The sequence below is a fragment of the Durio zibethinus genome, chromosome 19 (assembly GCF_047325235.1).
Source record: "Durio zibethinus cultivar Kanyao isolate XHJ-2024 chromosome 19, ASM4732523v1, whole genome shotgun sequence".
Lineage (NCBI taxonomy): Eukaryota > Viridiplantae > Streptophyta > Magnoliopsida > Malvales > Malvaceae > Durio > Durio zibethinus.
Genome location: NC_143180.1, coordinates 5,875,809 through 5,900,131, shown reverse-complemented (window position 1 = coordinate 5,900,131; position 24,323 = coordinate 5,875,809). Strand labels below are relative to the sequence as shown.

At 30.3% G+C, this 24,323-nt stretch overlaps 1 long non-coding RNA gene across 1 annotated transcript; it reads right to left on the bottom strand.

The window, feature by feature from the left end:
• Window positions 1–14,791: 14,791 nt before the first annotated feature.
• LOC149513395 (uncharacterized) lies at window positions 14,792–17,269 on the bottom strand. Its single transcript, XR_016330343.1, has 2 exons — window positions 16,547–17,269; window positions 14,792–16,402 (listed from the first exon to the last, which is right to left on the bottom strand). It is a non-coding gene; the product is annotated as an uncharacterized LOC149513395 (long non-coding RNA).
• Window positions 17,270–24,323: the final 7,054 nt, after the last annotated feature.

The window sequence follows — 24,323 nt, the reverse complement described above, 5'->3', positions numbered from 1 at the left end:
TAGATCTCACATAGAATGATTTAAAAGAGTTAGCTTCTGTCTGGGGTCAGTTAAGTGAAGAAAAAAAAAGAAAGCTTTTGTAAAAAGTATGGGCAGATTGCATCCCTCATTTCAGTAGTGATCGATGAATAGTTAGTTAAAGCAGCTATACAGTTTTGGGATCCATCCTATAGATGCTTCACTTTTAATCAGGAAGATTTGGTGCCAACTATCGAGGAGTATTCAATTTTTTTGGGATAGAACTACAATATCCAGATAAAGTATTTACCCGAAAGCCAAAATCAGGTTATCGTAAAAAGTTAGCTAAGCTTATGAGGGTTAAAGTAGAAACCATTGATTCTTTTGTAAAGTCTAAAGGTGAATGTCTCGACATTCGTTGGGACTTTCTTCAAAACTTCATTCAGGAGCATTTAAATGATGATCAAGGTATGGTTGTGTTTGCTCTAGCATTGTATGGCATGGTAATCTTTTCGAAGACTTTGTGTTACATTAAAATAACTGTGATAGACTTTTTTGAGCAAATTAAAATACAAGCAATTAATCTCACTCTGACAATCCTAATCGAAACCATCAAGTCATTGAATTTCTATCGATAAAATGAAAAATGACGATTCATAGGATGTGTATTTCTCTTATACGTATGGGTTAGAAGTCATTTCAAGTGTAGGAAGAGTGCATTTGCGAAACCATATCTTCAAAATAAGGCACCAATTGAAGAGTTTTATAAAAGCCAAAGGCTGACATTAAAAACTAAAGAAGAATGGATTTTTTTCTTACAAAAGCTTACTAGGGATGAAATCGAGTGGATGTTGCCTTGGATGCCTCGTGTGCCTTTATTGTATCGTGGAGAAAATGAGCTGTAGATACCGTTATTAGTGCTATGAGGCGTTGTAAGTTATGCTCTATTAATGGTGCTTAGGTAATTTGAAGCAAAGCAGTTTGTTCCTGCTACTCATGGCCTAGTCCAAGTAGAATTCATTTATGGAAAACTGAATCCATCAAGAACTTCAGAGCAGTTGATCCAAGTATGGAAGAGAACACAAAGAATGAGGTTAGGGCATCTCATTGACAAAGTCACTTCTGATTACCAAATTTAGAAAGTAAGATGACCTAGAGACATAATACTCATTCCTGATGGCAGCTCATATCAATTGGTTAATCTTTCAGAAGAGATGCATTATCAGAAGTTGAGCTTGTCAAGAAAGAATTAAAAGCTGAAAAAAAAGAAATAAGAAGAGAAAATTTAAGATTTCGTGAGAAAGTAGGGCAATTGAAATATGAAGCAGAGATACAATGGAGTAGATTAGAAAAAATCATAAAAGAATGGGATCTGGTTAATAGTAATTTGAAAGATTTACACTAGAAAAATAAGAGGTTACGAGTTCAATTAAAAACTGAAAAAGTCATCAAGTCTTACCTTAGTCGACAACGTGAAATGGATGAGCTCCGAAAGGGAATAAACCAATTGTAGGGCAAAGCTCAATAAAAGTAAGAGGAAACCACCAAAATTTCTCAAGAATGTCAGAATTGGAAGAGATTATACTCTACAACCTCAGTAAGATTGGTGGAACGCCAAAATGAAAAGGAAAGGTTGAAAGTCATGCTCGCAAAAGAGAGAAAAAAGTATTTTGAAGTACTAAATGAAAAAGAATCACTTTACCAGGTGATCCAAGGGTTAGAGATATAACTACAAGACCACAAGAGCCATATTTCAGTAATGATAGATGAGTGGCATAGAAGGAAAAAAGATTGGATCTTCACATATGATTCAGAAAGGGATGCATACATAAGATGAAAGACAGAAAGCTTAAGGAGGTAACAGTATATAGAGCACTTGACTAATCAAGTTTGCAAGGCAGCAAAAAAAACGTGAGAGATGATTGAAAGGGTAGAAGCATTAAGAAAAGAAATCAATCCCATAGGGGAATATGGACAGCGCCTAGTGAACTTTTTAGATGAGGCGAAAGACCATTATGAGCAAGTCAAATGATTCTATGGATATAACTCTTGATATGGTAAATCCTGTTTACCCTTCAAGGTTTGAGCCACGATCATTCAACCTTCTCAAGAAACTAGAGTACCAATTCTTACTCCCGATAGACATCCCAATCTTTATCCAGAAATGACATCCACACTTGCTTTAGGATAATTTCAAAATTTTGTTAATCCCGTTATGATGAAAAAACCACCTGAGTCAATCTTAGTTTCTGATTTGGATGATCCCAAGGAAAGAGAAAAGCTAGGGATGCAGACACCTGAAAAAGTAAAAGATACCAGTGCCTGAGAGAAGATGAAGTTATTGGAAAAAAGGTTTAGGGCTGTAAAGGGAATGAATTTTTATGGCTTCACAGATGCGATTGACCTTTATTTAGTTTTAGATATAGTCATTCGGCCTAAATTCAAGGTCCTTAAATTTAAAAAATATGATGGCACAAAATGCCCGATGACCTATATCACCATGTATTATCGAAAGATGGTAGCATATGCTCGTGATGAGAAGCTGTTAATGCATATATTTCAAGATAGTTTTATGGGTTCTGTAACTAGATGGTATGTTTAATTAGATAGGACTCATATTCGTTCTTGACAAGAGCTTACAAAGGCATTCTTTACATAATATCGATATGTCACGGATCTGATTTTAGATTGTCTATCTCTACAAAATATGAAAAAAAAAACAACTGAAAACTTCAAGGAGTATGCACAAAGATGGAGAGATATGGTTGCACAAGTTCAACCTCCTCTTATTGAAAAAAAAATAACTGTTTTATTTGTAAATACCTTAAAAGTACTGTATTATGAGAGATTGATAGGCAATGCAACCAAGAACTTTACAGATATGGTGATATTAGGTGAGATCATTGAAAATGCCATAAAAAATGATAAGCTCGATACAGAAGAGACAAGTAGAGCAAAAAAAGGTGGAGCTCCTAAAAGAAAAAGAATGAAGCTTAGGTAATGAACTATATAGGGCAACAATTCAAAGGTTTCACACCTTATCCTACACCAGTCTACCAAACCAATTACCCTTCTGTAAACCATGTTACATCCATCCTTCATTCATATCAACCATACCAGTCATTACCACAACCAGCTTATCCACCCTATTTTTAGCCATCCTTTTAGACACCCACTTATAATCGTTATGCTGTATCTATTAGACCAAAATGAAGACCCAGTCATAACAGTGGTTTGAGAGCCTCGAGAAATACCCAAGAAAAAATCACTTTTGATCCCATTATCATGATATACACAGATTTATATCCTCGACTTGTTGAGAAATATCTGCTTGCTTCTATTATCGTTGAACCCTTGAAACCTCTGTTTCTTAAATTATATGACCCCAATGCACATTGTGATTATCATTATGAGAATTCAGGTTATTTCATTAAAAATTATACTGCTTTGAAGCATAAAGTGTAAGGTTTAATCAATGAGGAGTATTAAATTTTGATACCAACCAACAAAGAACTCCAAATGTCAATGGGAACCTTCTACCAAATCATACCAGACCATCAATAAATATCTTAATTGATGGGCAAAGAAGCCATGTGAAGAAAAAAAATAAATGAAGTTAATACTCCGATGGCTAGGATGTTCGAAGTGTTGGTCAAAGCTGACATGTTGAAGCTAATAGAACCTTAAAATTGCTCTGAAACAATTAACTCAACTAAAAGCTGTAATTATCACAGAGGTGTTCTGGGGCATTCTATTGAGAATTGTCACTAATTTCGTCAAGAGGTATAAAAATTGATGGATGAGGGTCGAATAGAGTTTTATCAAGAGAAAAAAGAGTTCGTGAAAGTTGAAGTGTCTACCATTAATTCAAAGAATAAGTTTGTGCATAGATCGATAACTATCTATTATGATGAGAAGTCAACATCGAAGCTAGAAAAGCCCGTCTCCCAACCAGTAGTGACAATTAAAGTTTCTGGCCCTTTTTCATATCAAGATGATAAAGTAGTACCTTGAAAGTATGATTATGATATCGTAGTCAACTCAGATACTGTCAACATAATGGATGTAGGAGGCATAACTCAAAGTGAGAGGTGTTATACCCCAGAGGCTCTAGAAAAAGCTAAAAAAAAAAAGCCAAGGTAGGAAAAAAAATGAAAATCAGAGTGATCTTGACGTAGCCCCAAAAAAAGAATGTCAAGAGTCAATATCTGAGAGTGAAGCATATGAATTTCTAAAGTTAATAAAATATAGCGAGTATAACGTGATAAAATAGCTTAACAAGATGCTAGTTAAAATTTCGCTATTGTCATTATTGCTCAGTTTAGAGTCACATCGTAATGCTTTGTTGAAGGTACTAAATCAAGCATATGTGTTTCACAATGCTTTTGTTGAATATGTGGAATAGTTTGTTAGTAATCTGATGATTTCAAACTATATCTCTTTCAGTGATAAAGAGATCTCTTTTGAAAGTAGAAAAAGTACCAAAGCTCTTCACATTACTGTAAAATGTAAAGGTCATATAAGGGCTAAGGTTTTGATTGATAATGACTCATCCATCAATGTTATGTCTGTGACTACTCTAACAAAACTCTCTGTTGATGGATCTTATATGAAACCTAGTCATATGATAATGAAAGCCTTTGATGAAACCAGAAGAAAAGTGATGAGAGATATAGAAGTACCATTACAGATTGGCCCATGCACTTTCAACGTGAAATTTCAAGTTATGAATATCTCTCCTTCATATAGTTATTTATTGGATAAACCATGGATCCATATGACAGGTGCTGTTCCATTCTCATTACATCAAAAAGTTAAATTCATTATTTAAGAAAAGCTAACATATGTGACAAGAGAAGAAGATTTATTGGTAACTCAACCGATAAATATTCTTTATGTGAAATCAACAGATGAAGCTCTGGAATGCTCTTATAGATCTTTCGAGATTGTCAATGCAACATATATAGCTGAAGGATCTAAACTGTATTCGTCACACTTATCTACGATAACTAAAATGGTAGTCAAACAACTTACCAAGATGGGATAGTAACCTGAAGCCGAACTTGGGAAGAACCTGTAAGAAATCACGAAGTCATCGGTCATATATGAAAAGAGATACAAATTTGGCTTGGGATATAAGCCAACAAGAGGGGATAGAATAAGAATGGTGAATAAAAAAAGAGATAAAGAGATAGCTAATCTTAGGGGATATGAGCCAGAGTCAGAGTCTATGGTCATTCCATACCTATATGATTCTTTTCACTCGGGAAGATATTTATCCAGATTTATCGGGAGCCCTAAGTGCAAGATTCATGAAAGAATTTTTAGAGCTAGCCATTCAAATGATGGATGATGAAGAAAAAAAAGTCAAAGTGAAGAGCTATTCATGTACCCTTGTCCTCCAGATTTTGAGCTGGATAATTAAAAAGTTACAAAGTTACCTATTGTCATTAAAACTTTGGAAAAGTAATGTACTGTGAAACTTTAAATCTCTAATTACTTTCTACGAGTATTAGGATATCTTTTATGGTGTGTTTATGTTTGTCGTTTTAATAAAAAACTTAGAAAATGCATCTGTATTTCTTCTATTGTTCTCATCTTCATTTTACTTTCCATTTTTTTTCATCATTTTCTTGCCATTTCATTTTTGTGTGCCAATATTCTCTTCATCTTACCCTTTGCAGGGTCTCAAATAATAAACAAGAAGATAATCATGACAATAATCTCAAATTTGATTTTAAAAACTTAATTCATGTTGATGAACTTGATAATGAGAAAGATTCAAATAACTACACACTGCCTCTAGATTTGTTAAAATTAATAGAACATAAAGATAAGCCATTTGAACCCTATCAGAAAATTATCGAATTAGTGAGTTTGAGAGATGGTGAAAACAGAAAAGAGGTTAAAGTTGGTATATCTCTTTTACCAGCTAAAAGATAAAAGCTATAAGAGCTACTTCAAAAATATGTAGATGTGTTCACATGGACTTACCAGGATATGCCATGACTCAGCACTGATATTGTAGAGCACAAGTTACCTTTAAAATCAGGATGTAAGTCAATGCAGCCAAAGCTAAGGCGCATGAAACCAGAGATGCTGCTGAAAATTAAAGAGAAAGTGAAGAAACAATTCGATGCTAAATTTTTTAAAGTGGTAAAATATCCTGAATGGGTAGCCAATATAGTGTCAGTTTCTAAGAAAGATGAAAAAGTGAGAATGTGTGTTGATTATCGAGATTTGAATAAGGCAAGCCCTAAGGATAACTTTCCTCTACCTTACATCGATACTTTAGTGGATAATACTGCTAGGCATTCCATATTTTTCTTTATGGATTATTTCTCAAGCTATAATTAGATCAAGATGACTCAAGATGATAAGGAAAAAACTACATATGTGACCATGTGAAGGACATTCTATTATAAAGTCATACCTTTTGGGTTAAAAAATATTAGTGCCACTTATCAAAAAGCAATGGTGACTCTCTTTCATGATATGATGCATAAAAAAATAAAGGTATATGTTAATGATATGATTGCGAAATCTCATGAAGGAGAAGATCATATAGTCAATCTCAAAAAGCTGTTTGACAGGTTTAGAAGATTTCAACTGAAGTTAAATCCTGTTAAATGTACACTTGGTGCCAAGTCAGGAAAACTATTAGACTTTATGGTCAGTGAAAGAGGAATCGAAGTGGACCCGGATAAGATACAAGCCATTCAAAACTTATCTCCTCTTCATACCTTAAAAAAAGTGTGAGCTTTCCTAGGAAAATTGAACTATATTACTCGTTTCATCTCTCAACTCACCTATAAGTGTATTTTCAAGCTTCTCAAAAAGCATGATCCAGGAGAATGAAATGATGAATGCCAAGAAGCTTTTGATAAGATCAAAGAATACTTATCAAATCCACCTATGTTGTTGCTGTCAATCCCAAAAAAACCTTTGATCTTGTACTTAACAGTGCATAAAAATTTAATGGGATGTGTGCTGGGCCAAAGAGATGAAACTGACAAAAAAGAACGAGCAAGATACTATTTGAATAAAAAATTCACTGATTATAAGTCCAAGTATTAACCATTAGAAAAGATATGTTCTACATTAGCTTAGATAGCTCGAAGGCTCCGACAATACATGCTTTATAATATCACTTGGCTCATAGCAAAGTTGGATCCTACTAAGTATATCTTTGAAAAGCCCTCATTGACAGGAAGAATAGCGCGATGGCAAGTTATACTTTCAGAATATGATATCATTTATGTGACTCAAAAAGCTATAAAAGAAAATATCGTTGCTAAGTTTTTTGCTGATCGTGCTGTCAAAAATTATGAACTAATGAACCTGGAGTTCCCTGATAAAGATGTGATGGCCATTAAAGAAAATGAACTTATTGAAGAGTCTTGGAGGATGTATTTTGATGAAGTTGCTAATGCTTTGGGTCATGGTATTGGGATAATTTTAATATCTCCTGATGGGCACTATTATCCCATTATAGCCAGGTTAAATTTTAATTGCACAAATAATGTGGTTGAGTATGAAGCTTGTGTTATAGGTTTACAAGCAGCAATTGAAAAGAAAATCAAAGTATTAGATGTGTTTGGAGATTTAGCTCTAGTCATCTATCCGTTACGAGGAGAATGAGAAACCAGATATTCCAAGTTGATATGGTACTATAAGTATATTTTTTAATTGATTAAACAATTTGAAGAAGTTCAATTTAAGCATTTACCTAGAGAGGAAAACCAAATTGCTGATGCATTGGTTATTCTAGCTGCAATGATTAAAATAGATGCAAATACTAAAATTTAACCCATCAAGCTGGAAGTGTTGAAGAAGAAGTTGATGGGAAACCATAGTATTATGACATCATGCAATACATTAAAAGCAAACAATACCCAGAACATGTAATAAAAAATGATAAGAGAACTATTAGAAGGTTGGCTATGAGTTTTTTTCTTGATGGAGACGTTTTCTATAAAAGGGGTCGAGATTAAGTACTCTTAAGGTGTGTGAATGCAGTTGAAGCGAAGATGATTATTGAAGAAATGCATGATAGAGTTTGTGGGGCACATGTAAATGGTCATATGATGGCTAGACAAATTATGAGGGCTAGATACTATTGGTTGATAATAAAGAGTGACTATATTGATTATGTCAAAAAATGCCATAAGTGTTAGATCTATACTGACAAGATCTACACTCCTCCAACAGCGTTGTATGTTTTGGCTTTTTCATGGCCATTCTCTATGTGGGGTATGGATGTCATTGGTCCCATCACTCCAAAAGCTTCAAATGGACATAGATTCATCTTTGTGATGATTGATTACTTTATAAATAGGTAAAAGTCGCATAATATGCTAGCGAGACTCGATCTATGGTATGCAAATTCATAAAAAGAGAGATAATATACAGATATGGGTTTCCATAGACAATTATCTCTGATAATACTAAAAATTTGAACAGCAAGATGATGAATGAAGTTTGCACTCAGTTCAAGATTCATCATCGTAATTCGGTACCATATCGTCTAAAAATGAATAAGATAGTAGAAGCTGTAAAAAAGAATATCAAAAGAATTTTGAAGAAAATGATTGATACTTATAAAGATTGGCATGAGAAGTTATCTTTTGCTTTGCATACTTATAGAACATTAGTTCGAACATCTACTGGGGCCACTCCGTTCTCTTTGGTATATGGAATGAAAATTATGCTACAGATCAAAGTGAAAATTTCCTCGTTGAGAGTCCTGATCGAGGTAGAATTAGAGGAAGTAGAATGGGTTTGAAATCACTACGAGCAGTTGAACCTTATTAAAGAGAAAAGACTTACAGTACTTTATCATGGTCAATTATATCAAAAGAGAATGATGAGAGTACATGACAAGAAAATTCATCCCCGTTGCTTTAAGAAAAGAGATTTAGTGCTGAAAAAGTCCTTCCAAATCAACATGATAATCGAAAAAAATGGACACCTAATTGGAAAGGTTCGTATGTGGTGAAAAAAGCCTTTTCTGGTAGGGCATTGATTTTGGCAAAGATGGACGAAAGTGCTTTACCTATTCTGATAAACTCAGATGCTGTGAAGAAATATTTTGCTTAAAAAAAAGAAAAAAAATAAAAAATGAAAAAATAATGACTCATCTGAAGCTGAAAACTTAAAAAAATGTGGCTTGGATGCGAAGAAGAAGCATCATTCCATAATACAGGGGCAAGTGTAGTTTAATGAACTCTGAAGGATCAAGAAAGTCATCTAATTTAGTTTTAGAAAAAGAATCTAGGAATATTTTGTTCATGATTATCTTATGATCATCATTTAGGCACCTTTGTTTCAACTTAAATACTTTGCCATGCACTTGTGACCAATATGCTATCTTCCTTTTGGAAATAACACCTATCCATTCTTTTATTCTCATTTTTTATCCTTCACATGAATAGAAGAAATGTGTGATTGCATTTTATTGGTCTTGGACTTAAAATGATGAAAAAAAAAAACAAACATGAAAGATTTTAGCATTACTTTTTAAAAGTTGACAAAGGTAAATGAAAAAAATGAGAAAAGCATGGCAAGACATTAATGTTGCAGACTTTTGAAGAAGAAAAATATTGTTGTCAGATGTTAAGAATAGATTGGTCGTATAAGAATTCTGATAAAAGAAGCCAAAAACGAGAGATTTCGAGAACCTTTTTACTACAATGAATAATTTTGATTGCATTACATGCATTACATTTAGAGCACTCAGTACATGCATCCATGAACAGTTTTAATAAGGACAGAGACTTTCCATTTCCTAATCAAACAAAAGATTTCAAAAGAAAAAAATTTACTTGTTAAAAGAAAAGAACTCAGTTTTGAGAAAAGACGAGATTTTAAAATTATTGAGCCTCTGCTGAGAGGAGCCCTTTTTAAGATGGATTTTAAAGTTGTTGAGCCTCTGTTGAGAAGAGTTTTTTCAGATGAGATTTTTAAAGTACTTGAGCCTTTGCTGAGATGAGCCATTTCAAAGATAATTTTTAAAGTCGTTGAGCCTCTATTGAGATGAACCCTTTTCAAGATGGATTTTAAAGTTGTTGAGCCTCTATTGAGATGAGCCTTTTCAGATGAGATTTTTAAAGTTGTTGAGCCTCTGCTGAGAGAAACTTTTTTTAAGATGAGATTTTTAAAGTTGTTTGAACCTCTACTAAGAGGAGTCTTTTTCAGATTTTTAATTCCCAAAAGTTGTCGAGCCTCAAGTGAGAGGAGCATTTTCGATTAAAAAAAATTTGTTTGGATTTCGAACAAAATTATTATTTTTTCTTTGTCCTATTACTGACTACCAGCAATGTGCAAAGAGGGGCAGCTATGGACATTAATTTGTCCAGAAATATAAAATACGAAGTATAAATAAAAAAATACGAAATACAATAAAAAATATACCAAAAATAATACCAAATACAAAAAAATACAAAACAGAACAAAAAAATCGAGGATGGCAGTGGTGTTTTTCCCGGTACCACTACCACCAGACCCTACGCCCCACCTTTCTTATCATTATACCTTACCCTCTACCTAATTACTATCCCGTTGACAAATTGTCAAATAAGACAGAAACGAATAAAAGAGGCATGGGGCTCATGCTTACACCCCATGCCGAGCCCCATGTGCTGAAGGAGATTCTACCAAAAATAAAAAAAAAAACAAAAAAAAATCAAGCTGTCCTCCCTTAATGAGGAACCTAGCGCTGAGCTTCCTGCATGAAGAAGAAAAACAAAAGTCAATTTAAAAAAAAAAAGAGTCAGAATACAAAAAAAAATATAGTTTCACCAAAACTTCACCGGCAGATCTTGGGATTTTGGGACTCTTTTTAGTGAAAAGGAGGTCGGATCTGTGTTCAGAGGGTCAAGAGGAGTTTGTGAGAGTTTTTTAAAATTTTTCGACATCGTCGACGACAATCGGAGCTCTCCGCCGACAAGGACTGCGACGGTCATCACGATGGATGGCCACCGACCCCAGGTCGGCTTGAAAAAAAATAAAGGAAATAGGGTTTTTTTTTCGAAGGAGGAAAAAATGGCTAAAAAATTTTTTTCTGCTCTTTTATATAAATCGTTATAACCAAAATGACATCATTTCATTAAAGGCCAAAAACGATGCCGTTTTAGCCTCTGATGATCAATGCATCGACCCGTGACCCGATCCGGGGTTCGTGCACCCGACCCGACGATCCACTTCTCCATCAACTCTGACCGGTCTAACTACACCGGAATTGAACCGTCTAGATTGAACCGAACTGGTACTGAACCGCTGAGCCACCTAGACTGTGCCCAGATAGAGTCAAACCGCTAGATCGAACCGTACATTGATCGGATCGTTGATCGGTCCGGTTCAGGTAAAAAAAAATTTTTTTGATTTTTTTTTTATATATTATTTTATTAATATTTATGCAAATTAAAATATTTATATTTGTTAGATTAAATGATGAAATATGTGGTCAATTTTTTTTTTAATTTTGTTAATTTTAAAAATAAACTTTAAAAAACAAAATAATATAAAAATAAATTTAATAATAATACTAAACTAATAAAAAATGTAGGAAAAAGAAATTTTTATCCGATGATGAGATTCAAAGGTATTTCGAGTAGTGATGCCTACGAAATCTCTAGGTGAGAAGATTTTTTTTAAAATACTACCAGTGTATTGAAGAATTTAAAAAAAAAATTTAATACAGTAAAATTTTTCTTTTTTTTAAATAATAAATAAAAATGGATTAATATATTAAAAATATAAGTGATAAAAATGAGAAGAAAAAAAATTTTATCCAATGATGGGATTCTAAAAATATTCCTAATAGAGATGCTTTAAGAAATCTCTAGGTGAAAAGATTTTTTTGTAAAATATTATCAGTGTATTGGAATATTTATAGAAAATCTTCAATATAATGAAATTTTTATTTTTCTTCAAAATTTTAAATAAGAATATTAATAAAATAATTAATAAAATTTCTAACAAAGGAGAATAAAATGTGTGCATAAATATAGTAACATTTTGCATTGCATGCATGACATTTTTTTTACGAAAAATAAATTCAAGCCTCCAAGGATGAGATTCTAAAATATTCCGAGAAGCAATACCTAAGAAATCTTTAAGTGAGAAAAAGTTTTTCTAATGTTATCAACGTATTGAAACATTTTAAGAATTATTTCAACAAAAAGGTTTTAATTTATTTTTCTCGAGAATAAATTTTTTTTAATAAATAAAAAATCAAAGAAATTATTTTTTCGAACACAAAAAATTAGACTAATTTTATCAAAATCAAAGGATAACACGTTGTTAATTGATATCGTTTTTAACAGACGCTGTGGGGGTGCTAATCATTCCCCACACATAACTGACTCCCGAACCAAGACTATTTCGCAGACCATAAAATTATCTTTTTAATAAATTTTAATTAATTTTAAAACTTTATTAAAATGATATATTTTAGTAGGTGACTAATTGCACCTAACAAAAAAAGATTGGTGGTGATTTCGTTATTTTTATTTCGTTTTCAAATTCGTCGGACGAACACAAAACCGTTACGATAATTAAGATAATTTTAAGCAATTGAAGATTCAATTAAAATTTTTTAAAAATTAAAATTAAAATAAAATTTAACTCAAAATTTAGGATCAAGGTGCTATTAAGATCTTAGATTTGTTTAAGCTACATCTACAAATAAGGTATCCCAAAAAAAAAAAAAAGTAACTTTTCTAGTTTAAGCCTTTTTCTTTTTGGGAAGAATGCATATTCTCATATCTAAAAAAATACTAACAAGGATATAAACCTAGCTAAATAGAAGCTGCCAAAGGAGATTCAAGAACAGGTAAGCTTTTTTTAAAATATTATATATATATATATATATATATATATATGAAAATGTGATCATTGATTAATGTGCATAAATATATATTCCATACCCCATTTATTACTTAATTAACCAAATATTAATTACTTGTTGAAATACTTTTGGCTTTTAGCTAAGTAAGAAGTGCATAATTTAAATGAGAAGAACCATATAAACTTCCAAAAACAAGAAGATTTTGGGCAGTCCAAACAAGTTTACTTGAGAGTTAAAAAAAAAAAAAGAATTAGAAACAATAGAGCATTTTGCAGATCAAGATTTAAAAAACATAATTCCAAGGCACATGCCTATCTATGGTTTACATTATCTGATTATACTATGCTTTAGCTGCATGCAAAGAAGAAAATGGGATTAAAAATCCATTAAAAAAAGAAAGAAAGAAAGAAAACGGACCTTCAAATTTTCTGTTAAATGAATTTTTCATTAAAATTAGTTTTTTAAAAAATATAATTGTATAAAAATAATTTCAAACTTATATTATTTTATGGACTAATAAAAGTTCATCTCTTTTATTGAATTTTTTTTCTTACTTAAAATAATTAATTTCAAAATTATTCACATAATATATGAAACAACTCAATAAGAAAGAGTATAATTAAAAAAATATATTATAATAAATTATTTATTTTATCTTATATTTTTTAACCAAACAAATTTTTGTTAAAATTTTTTTTAAAAATTTTTTAAAATTTTAATTATCCAAATAAAAATACCTTTATCATTTCTTTTCGTTTAAAAATATTTTTTTAAATTAATTAATTAATTTAGTAATGTTTATCTAGATATAACGAACCGACGGTACTATGCTTTACCCGCATGTAAAGAACAAAAAGATTCGAAAATCCATTTGATACAAGGACCTTCAAAATTCCTGGAAATCAACAAAGGTTTTTTTTTTTTGTTTACTATTCAAGTTGATGAGTTACCCAATTATTGATAAGACAGGCAATTGCATAGATGTGCCTGCCACAGTACAAACAAAGTCACCCCAAAAGAAATCCATGTAATCATGTCTTAAAATTTTCTTTTGGAGACATGAAATTATTTGAAAACCCAAAGCAAAAAAGTTCCCAACACCAATCCATACACCCCCCAAAAAAAGAGAGAAAAAGTTTCCTCTTTTTTCTTTCAAATTACCCAATATGAAATTGGGTTGATAATTTATGTAAATAAAATAGAATAGAATCTGCTTTCTATAAGATGAAAGGTGAAACTTAAAAACAGCAAAACACTTTGAGGAATATGGGCCCCCAACTGCCTATTTGCTTGTTGCTTGATAGGTAATTCTTTTTTTTTTTTTTTTTTTAAAGAATACATACATATTCCTATTCCAAAGCCCTAATCAATCCAAGGATAATGTTCTCTTATTAGGTCAGTGAAGCAATATTAAAAAAAGTTAAAAATTTTTAAATTAAATTTAATTAATTTATGTAATTATTTTTTAAAAAATAATATTTAATGCCTTTCTATAAAAAAAATTGATTAATAAATACATATGAATGAAGTTAAAAGATAATTAAAATATTATTTTAAGAAAAATTTTTACATTTATGAGATTATTTTCATCAAATTCAAACAGAAACAATATATTAATTATAGTTTTTTTTTAAATTAGACACATTAATGTATTTAAAAAAAAAACAATCTAAAAAAATTTTAGTAGGAAAATAACGAAATCATGAAAAATCTAGTAAATTGATTTTCAGGAGATCTCTTTATTACATGGATCCTTTGTTGATGCCTGACTCAGTTGTCCTTTTTTGACCTGCTTTGACCGTGTAGCGTTATTCCCTACAGGCCAATCAGACAACAGACTTTGAGAAAAGCCTCTGAGTAAAGAAAAAAAAAAGAAAAAAGGGAAAGGGGGTGGTCCAATATTTTCCTTTTTTTATTATTTTTCATCAGATTCCCCTACTTCCCCATAATCATAACCCTCTCTGCATTTGCTTTTCACAAAACTTTAACTTTTGCCAACCCCAGAATCCATTCTCTTTCCCTTCTTTTTCCTCAATCCCTGGCCAGAGATTGAATTTTTTTTTTTTTTCTGTTATGACTGAGAATCCTATCCCTAAAACCTCAGTCTCAGCATACAAAATCAAGGCTTTTGATTCACTGTTCATTTTATACGGCTATGGCTAGCAGCAACTATTATATAAAAATTCATGGTACACAAAATTGCTTGTTTCTTTAGGCTTTCTTCAAAATTTAGGCAATGGCAGGATGGACAAGATAGGCTGGAACCAACTTCTTGACATGTGCTTGATAAGGTTGAAAAAAAAAAATCTTAAAAACCTTGTTAAAGGCTTCAAATTTGATTATATTTTAATATACCTTCTTTATCATATGTCAAATGAATGAATGGTCTAGAAAATGGAATTTGTTCTAAATCTCCATTTTTTAGTAGTAAAGATTTGAGGAGATATAAGCTTTAGCTCCACTTAAAACCCCACAAAAAAAAAAAAAGCTTATAAAATAATCATTAGAGAAGTTTCAAGCTTAGAAAATGGAATTTGTTCTAAATCTCCATTTTTTAGTTGTAAAGATTTGAGGAGATGTAAGCTTTAGCTCCACTTAGCCCCCCCAAACTTGTTCTTTCATGCTGAAAATTGCTACATGTTGTAATACAGTTTATGTGTTAACGCATAAGGTAGCAGCTGAGCATACCATTAAAGATATTTTATAGAATAATTTGATCAAATTGTTCCATTATTCCAATTCCATATTTCCAATCCTTTAAAAATAGAGTAGTATATAATTTACTTGAATTCTACTAGCTATTTGCATGTGAGATATATATATATATATTCTCATAGAAACATGTAAAAAAATGAGAAAAATGGAAGAAGTAGACAAACCCACTTGTTTTTAAACTCTGAAAACTCCTTTGTTGTTTTTGATGTATATAATTTTTAGCTAATAATTAAGGGATAAATGGAGCTTAATTACGTGCATAATCATCGTATAAAAGAACTTGGTTAAGTGAAGAACTGGAGTATTTGTCTAATTTTAATTAATCTTTTTAAAAACATAGTGATATGATTACCAGAGATCACATGAAAGGTCCATCAGACAAGAGTAGAGTACTGAATAACAATTTACAAGATGGATAGGGCAACTTATGTAAAGTTTTGTATAACTTTGATGTTGTCAGGAACAGTTAAGATTTTTCTGCAATTTTAAGCTACAGATTTTCATAGTAATTCATATATCCTCGTTACAAGTGTTTTGATTTGATATTATGATCATGGAAATTACATGAAACCTTGGTAATGAAAAAAGTTTTTCTTTTTTTGAAAAAAAAAAGAAAATCAAAATCTTCCCAAGAAGCTGTTTTTTTTTTTTGAAAGTGTCAGTTGAATATTTTTATTCTCTCTCTGCAAGAAATTTCAGGAAGGCAATATACTCAATAGGCATAACATCAAGAGCAAAACCCTAAAAAGAGATATAATGATTAAAGAAGAAGATGAAGATGAAGTACCTTTTGATTCTCAGAGGAGGTAGAAGAAAAAAAACCTGGAAAAATTTACATTGGTGTGCTTCAGTCTGGAAAGCAAACCAAAAAGAAAAACCCTGCAAAAAAAAAATTGTTGGTGGAGATATATGAATATATACATACATGGAATATATGCTTGGCTCCTCATACGCCATCCACGGAGGCCATCGATGTTCGATGGGTTCTGCAAATGGCATACAGGGAGCCAGGCACATACATACATGGATGCCATGATTATGATGATGATGATGATGCCGATATGCATGGTGCATGTATATATGCACTGCATGTCATGGTTATGCTTTGCTTTTGAGTGAGAAATGCACGGAGAGCGCAATGCTTTTGGATGATTTTGATGATGATCATCATCATCAATCCCTTTTATCCAGAAGCTCATATATAGACAACTATAAGTGTATCTTCGACGGAAAAAAGCATAGGGGAAAGATTAATTGAAGCAATGGTGAAGGAGATGGAGAGAAGGGGAGAAGGAGGTATTTATGGAGATCTGAAGCCAAAAACAAAGCTGCAGGGTCACAATCAAATAAGAAAGGAGAGGGAAAGGGCAAAGGGATGGTGGGTTTTTTTTTTTTTTTTTGGTTCAAACCCTTTTGAATTGGCATAAAACAAGCAAAGAAGTGGCTAGAGTTATAGGGAGGAATTAGGGCAAAGGGGAGAGGGGATTTTTATTTTTCTTTGGGAGAGGGAAAGAAGGAAGATGTGAGGGATTGAATTTGCACTGTCCCCCATCTTTGGCCACTAAATATAGAAACCAAAGGCAAAGAGAGAGAGAGAGAGAGAGAGAGAGAGAGAGAGAGAGAAATGGTGGGTTGGGTTACTAACCACGCAATTTCCTAAGCTAACCCTAAGGTGTTTGAAATCTCCTTTTCTGGGTCGTAAAGCAAAGGTTACTTTTCTATTCTGAGTCTCATTTTTTGTCTGCAAGTGCTTGGAAATACTTGGATTCCTCTTTCTCCCCCTTCTACCGCCTCCTCTCCTTTATTTTTTTAAAGAATAAGAAAAAGAATGAAAAAAAAAAAAAGAAAAATATAACATATTCCTCTATCATCTTCTTTCTTTTTTTTTTTTTAATTTTTTTTTTACTTTTTCTTTTTATACCATCATTTTTATATTAGTAATGGATTCCTACTAGTACTACTTTAAATTGTTGATGAACTCAGATTCTCACTTGACCAATTTTTTTTAGATTGTGGAACAATCCATGTTACTTTGCTTTAACAAATTCTCCTGTTTCTTTAAGTCCACAAACCAACCAGCCCTCATAGGCCTACTTGGATTTCCCTACTAATACATGCGATGTAAACTATATATATAAAGAAAGCTAAAAAATTTTGTCTTTCCTTGTACTGTGGATATTATTTATCTTTATCAAAAGTCATATGATTTATTGATAAAGTATTATATTTTTAATTTTAATTACTAACGTTCAAATCTCGACTCCTCAAGCACCAAAATAGATATTAGTTATCTCAATTAAATAATTTGATTCAATAATCATGCATCCCTTTTGGACAAAAAAACATATATGGGAAGAGAATTTCTACAAGAATTGGGATATGATCAAATGTAAAAGTTTTATCCCTGCCAAGAGGTTATACTTAGTTGGGTCCTTGTTCTCATGGCTTATACAAAAAGAAAAGAAAAGAAAATGAAATTTATGTTTGGATAGACAAGCACAATATGATGGTTCAAACTTTTGCAAGGGTTGTGAAGCTGGCTTCATTCGTGAACATTAATAGCAATAAAAACTGGACTTGACTTAGAAAAAAAAATGATGGTTCAAACATCAAAATCACAAGGTGTGTAGACGGTACTTGACTATTAGATCGAAGTGCCGTGATCAATTTGTTATATTCTGTCTCCCTTTTCTTTTCGATAAACTATTACATAGATTTTTCTTTCCTTTTTCTTTTTCGAATATAAAAAAAAATTATAAGTATTTGAATTTGAATTCAAATTTATTAAACGATAATTACATGAATCAATAGAATTATATTTTAAAATTTAGATTTATTTTTATTATATCAGTCATAAATTCAATAAATATAAATATTTCATCTCTTTTTTATTTTTATAAATTGTATAATATAGTATTATTCTCATGTTTGAAAACCTTGTGATTCACTTATATCTCTAGCCACATATTTACCCTAGTTTTTCTCCAATCTATATATAATTGATGATCTCTCTCTTTCTCTGATTCTTTGTTTTCTCTTCTTTGTTGGATTTTGGTTGTTTCTTTGCAGTAACTTTTCAACCCCGTATGCAAATTTAACTTGTTTTCCAGGCCAGCACTGTGAATATCCCCATTTATACGTGACAGACTAACCAAAGTTTTCCAATAATACTCCTAACCTAATGTGATCCTTCTACGAATAGTCAATATCTTCATGAGAATCTTTTGCTGTCATAGTAAGGCCACCAGTAGAATTTTTGGGTTGATATAAAAACTTACATCTTTTTTTTTTTTTTGTCAGACCTAAATTTCTATATATCTTTGTAGACCATTTTTACTTAGATGTTGGTTTTATGTCTAGGTTAGAATAAAAATAATGTGAACATGTAATAATGCTAATCAATGCCAATAACCGATTTAAACAGCATTCGATTGATTCCACAGTGAAATATATAAGATATTGTCAGTATATATATTTCATACATCATAAATATATAAATCACGCACTACTATGTTATTTGTTAGAATAACAACTTTAAAGTTTGAAATGAGATTGATTTTGAAAGGTGATTATAGTATTAATATACTGAAAATTCTTTTTCTTAAAATTATTATTATTATTATTATTATTATTATTATTTTTACAAAAGAGATTGCAGTTTGAAAATAAGAGAAAAATTTGATAGATGTTGGAATTTGAATATTAAAATTGTTTGGTTCCACTTTTTAAATGTGATTATATAAACAAATTAACAAAGCTAAACTCAGAGTTCTCTCAAAATCAATTAATGTCTGATATTATAGTAAATCTTTTTCCGCAAAGTAGGAAAGAAAAAAAGAGCTAGAGTAGGATGAAATCAATTGACATAAAGTTTTTAAGTCGTTAGGTGAGGATGCAAAAAAGTGAAAGTTTTTATTAATCTTTAACAGCATTACTATAATGATCATTGATGGGCAAATGCCTTTTGTATTTGTCTGCTGTTTCTTTTTTTGCTCTTTTTCTCCATCATCATTTTTCTTTAGTTAATGCTTATTATTATGCTTAAAGAATAAATTGTTCCTTTGACTGTCAACATGAAAAAAATGATTAAAGAATTTTAATGAGCATTGTTCATTGATCCAAATGATGCACATAGAATTTACACAATCATGTAATAAGGGGACCATTCCTTTGGAGCTGTTGGACTCTTGTTGGAGTTGAATTTGGGAATATTTAGGTAGCCTTTTTAAATTTATAACATCTATATATATATATATATATATATATATTGGTTTATTATATGGATAACACCTGCTTGAAAGGGATGATTTGGCATTTGAGTCTTCATGACTATCGATTAAACTTGTTGGTTTTTGGATTTTTTTTTGCAAAACTTTGAAAATAATATTTTCATGTTATATCATAAAATTCATATGATTTTGAACTATATAATAAGGCATAATAGTCTTCTCATCCTATAAACTCATGTCTTTCTCATATCAAGACTCGAATTCAAAATCTTTAAACCGTTATTATAATATTTCTTGTAAAAAAAAAATTGAAATGGTGCATTATTTACTTCCTCTATAATGATTTACCAATTCCTTAATTAAAAAAATATATTGAGTTTGATTGGTGATCACAGTTTTGATCAGCTGTAACAATGAAAATTAAAGAGACAGTACTCTTTTATGAAAATCATATATACAATTAATTGATCGTCAACTATATTCCCAAGAGGTAAGACTTATCTTAGATAAGAAGAAACATTAATCATTGAATTTGAGTTGCTTTTGACTTTTTGAATCTAATATCATGTATTGTCATTGGTTTTGCTTATTCTTTTGGTAGCATATCTTTCTTTTCTTTTTCTTTTTACCCTTCTTTCTCCTTTTGATACATGTTTACAACTTTATTATATTTCAGCATACTAACATGCTGTGTTCTTTTGATTACTCTATTCAATCAATAACATTCACTATATATCTATATATATATATATAAATATATGTATATATATATATATATATATATCAGTTCTTGGTTTCCAGCATTACTTTGAATCTTTGATAGAAAAGCCCTCCTTAATCAGCCAGATCAAAATATTATATAATTTTTGAATTATCTTAATATATAACTTCAAAACTTTTATTTAATTATAAATTGATAATTGATTCCAATACAAAGAACCTCTATATAGAATCTTTAGTTTTCAAGTTTGAGCATTATAATGAGTTTAGTCTAATTTTATACTATTCGTTTGTTGATTAATTTACTTATTTGATTTGGACTATTTCATGTAATATATAGTTATGTCAAACGATATGGTTGTAATTTTAATTTGTATATTTTATATCATGAGGGGAAAATACCTAATCAACAGACAAAAATTAATTTAATTAATGTACAAATTAAATTCTAGTATTGCAAGAAATTCATAAACTTAAGAACAAAAAAAAAAGAAAAAAAAAACCTTAACTTAGACTACATTTGGACGGGCAATGAGATTAGCTCTATTGATATTAAAAATTATAATAAAAATTATTATAACTGTAATTGAAAAAAATTATTATAATTGCGATTGAAAAAAAAAATAAATAATTTATATTGAATGAATTTTACTGAAATTAAGATTTAAATTTAATTGAAGTATGATTAACTCAATTACACTACTCCAAAAATGCATTGGAATCCAAATCTAGGCTTAGAGCTCTAACATTTTTTTTTTGTTTAAATTTCTTTATATATATATATATATATATCAGTCCTTTTACTTTTGGTACATGTACTTTTATATGTTCAGTGATTATGAATATATTGGGGAAAGGGCTTTTTCTCTCCATTAGAGATTTGAAAAAGAAAGATGGGAGCATAGGGGGTCCCTATGGTTCATGCATGGATAAAAGTATCCAAGACAATTTTTTTTTTTTTTTGGGTTGCAAGTATCCAAGACAAAATTAAAAGATTAGTCAAAGCATAAATCCAATTCCAATGTCATAAGTAGTGGATTAATACTATTACAATTTAATAGTTATATTACACAGTTTTTAGGTTTGTGATTTTGACCTAAAACTAGCTTCTTTTTTTTTTTCTCAGCCAATCCTGATATTTCATTAATAAAAGGATTCCAATATACCTAAAGCTATATGACCATTAATGATAACTAAAACACCAGAGAATAGTAATAACTACTTTTTTAAAAAAAATTTATTTCTTCTGATATTTTCCTTTGTCTGCTCCCACTAATTTATGATTATAATGATAAAAATTATTGTAACTGAGGCTTAATCAGAAGTTTTGGGTTTTGTTAGACTTAAAATTTTAACAATGGATCCTATTGGTAATTGGTGAGAGCCCTATTCTTTTTTTTTTTTTAATTTATTATAATTCCTTCAAAAGAAAGAATTTTGGCTTATACTTTTTTTTCTTTAAAACTTTTCTTAGAAGTCTATATTCTTCCAAGCTAATTAGTTTATATATAATATTTTTATGTAATTAACTAATTAATGAATTTATCAAAAATAATTGTAATTGAAACTCAATATTTTTAATTTTTTCTTCTACTTAATTTATTAAAAAAATAAAAACAAGACAGAAAAAATTTTCTAATAAGAGAGACTAAGAAAATTTTTTTCCAAATCATGGCAGTTTTTTTATTTCTTTTTCTTTTGGAAACATAAATCTTTATCTATCAATGAGGAAAAATTATACAAAACAAGTTGAAAATAAAAAACAAAAAAAAAAACCACCATCGGGAATCCTCAATAAGTGGAAAAGCAAAGCTTGAAAATGAGTAAAAAATGGCAATAGAGAATGAAAGAAAAACCCTCAACCACATTACAATTTACCGTATTCTTCGGTTTTTCTGCAATTTTCTTTTATCTTTTTTTTTTCTCAACGAATATTGGAATTTCATTAATAAGCAGCAAATTAAACATTACGAAACTCTAATTAATCCATGTAAAAATAGGGTCCAAACCAAAATAATACAAATGATAGCTAAAAAAATCATAGCCATTACAAAAACAAAACGCGAAACCACCAAGCATAAGAGATCAAATCTCTTCAATCCCATCGTGAAGAGAGAATCTCGATCTAATTAAAGCAACTTTAATGACCATTATATCTGAAACATTATTATTCAAATCTTCAAGCCGAAACATTAGACTTCAGAACCTTCTCACAAGAAGAAATCCAAGCTACCCCTCGTCCAAAAGCCTACACCAAAAACACATGCACCGTCCATCCTCAAAGGAAGCACCCCAAGATGGAAAAACACTCCTAGCTGAATAAAATCATTAAAATCTGCTGCCCCACTTCCATCCTAGATTCATTCATCCCCTCATCAGTATATCTTATTGTATTAACATCCCCAGTAACACACCAATTTTTATCCTTTAATTTATGACAACTTTATTTTTATGGTTTCTTACTTAATTTTAGATAAATTAATCAAGGATAAGGTGAATTAACAGAGGATTGATTTAGTATGGGTGAGTACATGTTGCTACTCACATGATTTTTAAAAATTATGAGGTGGCATTGTTTTAATAGATACCTAAAAAAACTAATTAAAAAAAATGTAACATTTGTTAATTTTTTTTAATTTCAGTTGTAAAATTAAAATTTTACGCTACCAACATATTAAAAACGAACTCCATACATATATATTAAAAACTCGTGGGATTGACTATATTATATCCTTTGTCAAAATACGGCAAAGGATATATTCCATTTTTGCTCTGTCCTCGACCAATTATTGTGTATGTTCACTGAAATTTCGCTGTCCTTTCCAAATTCCCAAATAAAATTGTTGAGTATGAAAAGTGAGAAGCTGCAATATTCAGTTTACACATGCATGCACAATTTCAGGTTTGATTTCTTCTTGGTCAATATAAAGTGAAAGGATAGACCTTTTCTTACAATTTCTTTGCCCTTTCTCCTAAATTTTTTGCTTTATAGCCCACAAAATTTTCACTCTCCCAAATCGTGAAGAAAATCTTTTTCATACGTTTTAATTACTTCAAAAATTAAAAAAAAAAAAGGAATAAATTGTTTAATCAAATTGTTCCAAGAAACAGTTGTTATTATTGATCTTATTCTTACTTTGTTTTAGGTGAAATTTATTATTTTTGCTTGTTATGTCCTTAATTTTAAACCTTTGCTGTTAGAAAACAAATATTTTAGAATAAGTTAGTAGTTATACAAGATTACTTGTTATGTCTTTAATTTTAAACCTTTTTACCTGTTATATCTTTAATTTTAAAACTTTTCTAATGTTTTTAGGTCTTGATCTCTTTTGTATAAATAAAATCGAGTTGAAATTCTTTCTTTTAAATGATATTCATTAGTTTACATAAATATAGTCATTGTATATATTATTTTACTTTATTTGTACTCTATTAAACTATATAAATCTCATTAATCTTGCAACAGGCATACGATTGTATGCAAAAAAATACAAATTCTTTTGCTTAATTATTTATCAATATCAATATATGGGTTGTAAAGTTATAATAGATAATCAATAATTTTTCCCTAATTAAACATGAGTTAGATGGCATAAAAGGATGATAAATTGTATGTAGATAAAATAGGGTTGATGTTCAGATTTTGTAAAAAAAAAAATAGAAAACAAACATATATCTCTGAAATTTTATAAAATCAAAAGATATTGGACAAACTAAAACATGTGCACATGATGATGATGATGATAAGAAAAAATTAAAAAAAAAAAAAAAAACAAAGATAGATCACCAATCTTGTTTCTTTAATTCAAATAATTGATCTGAAAGATGTCATACAAATAGTTTTAGGTAAG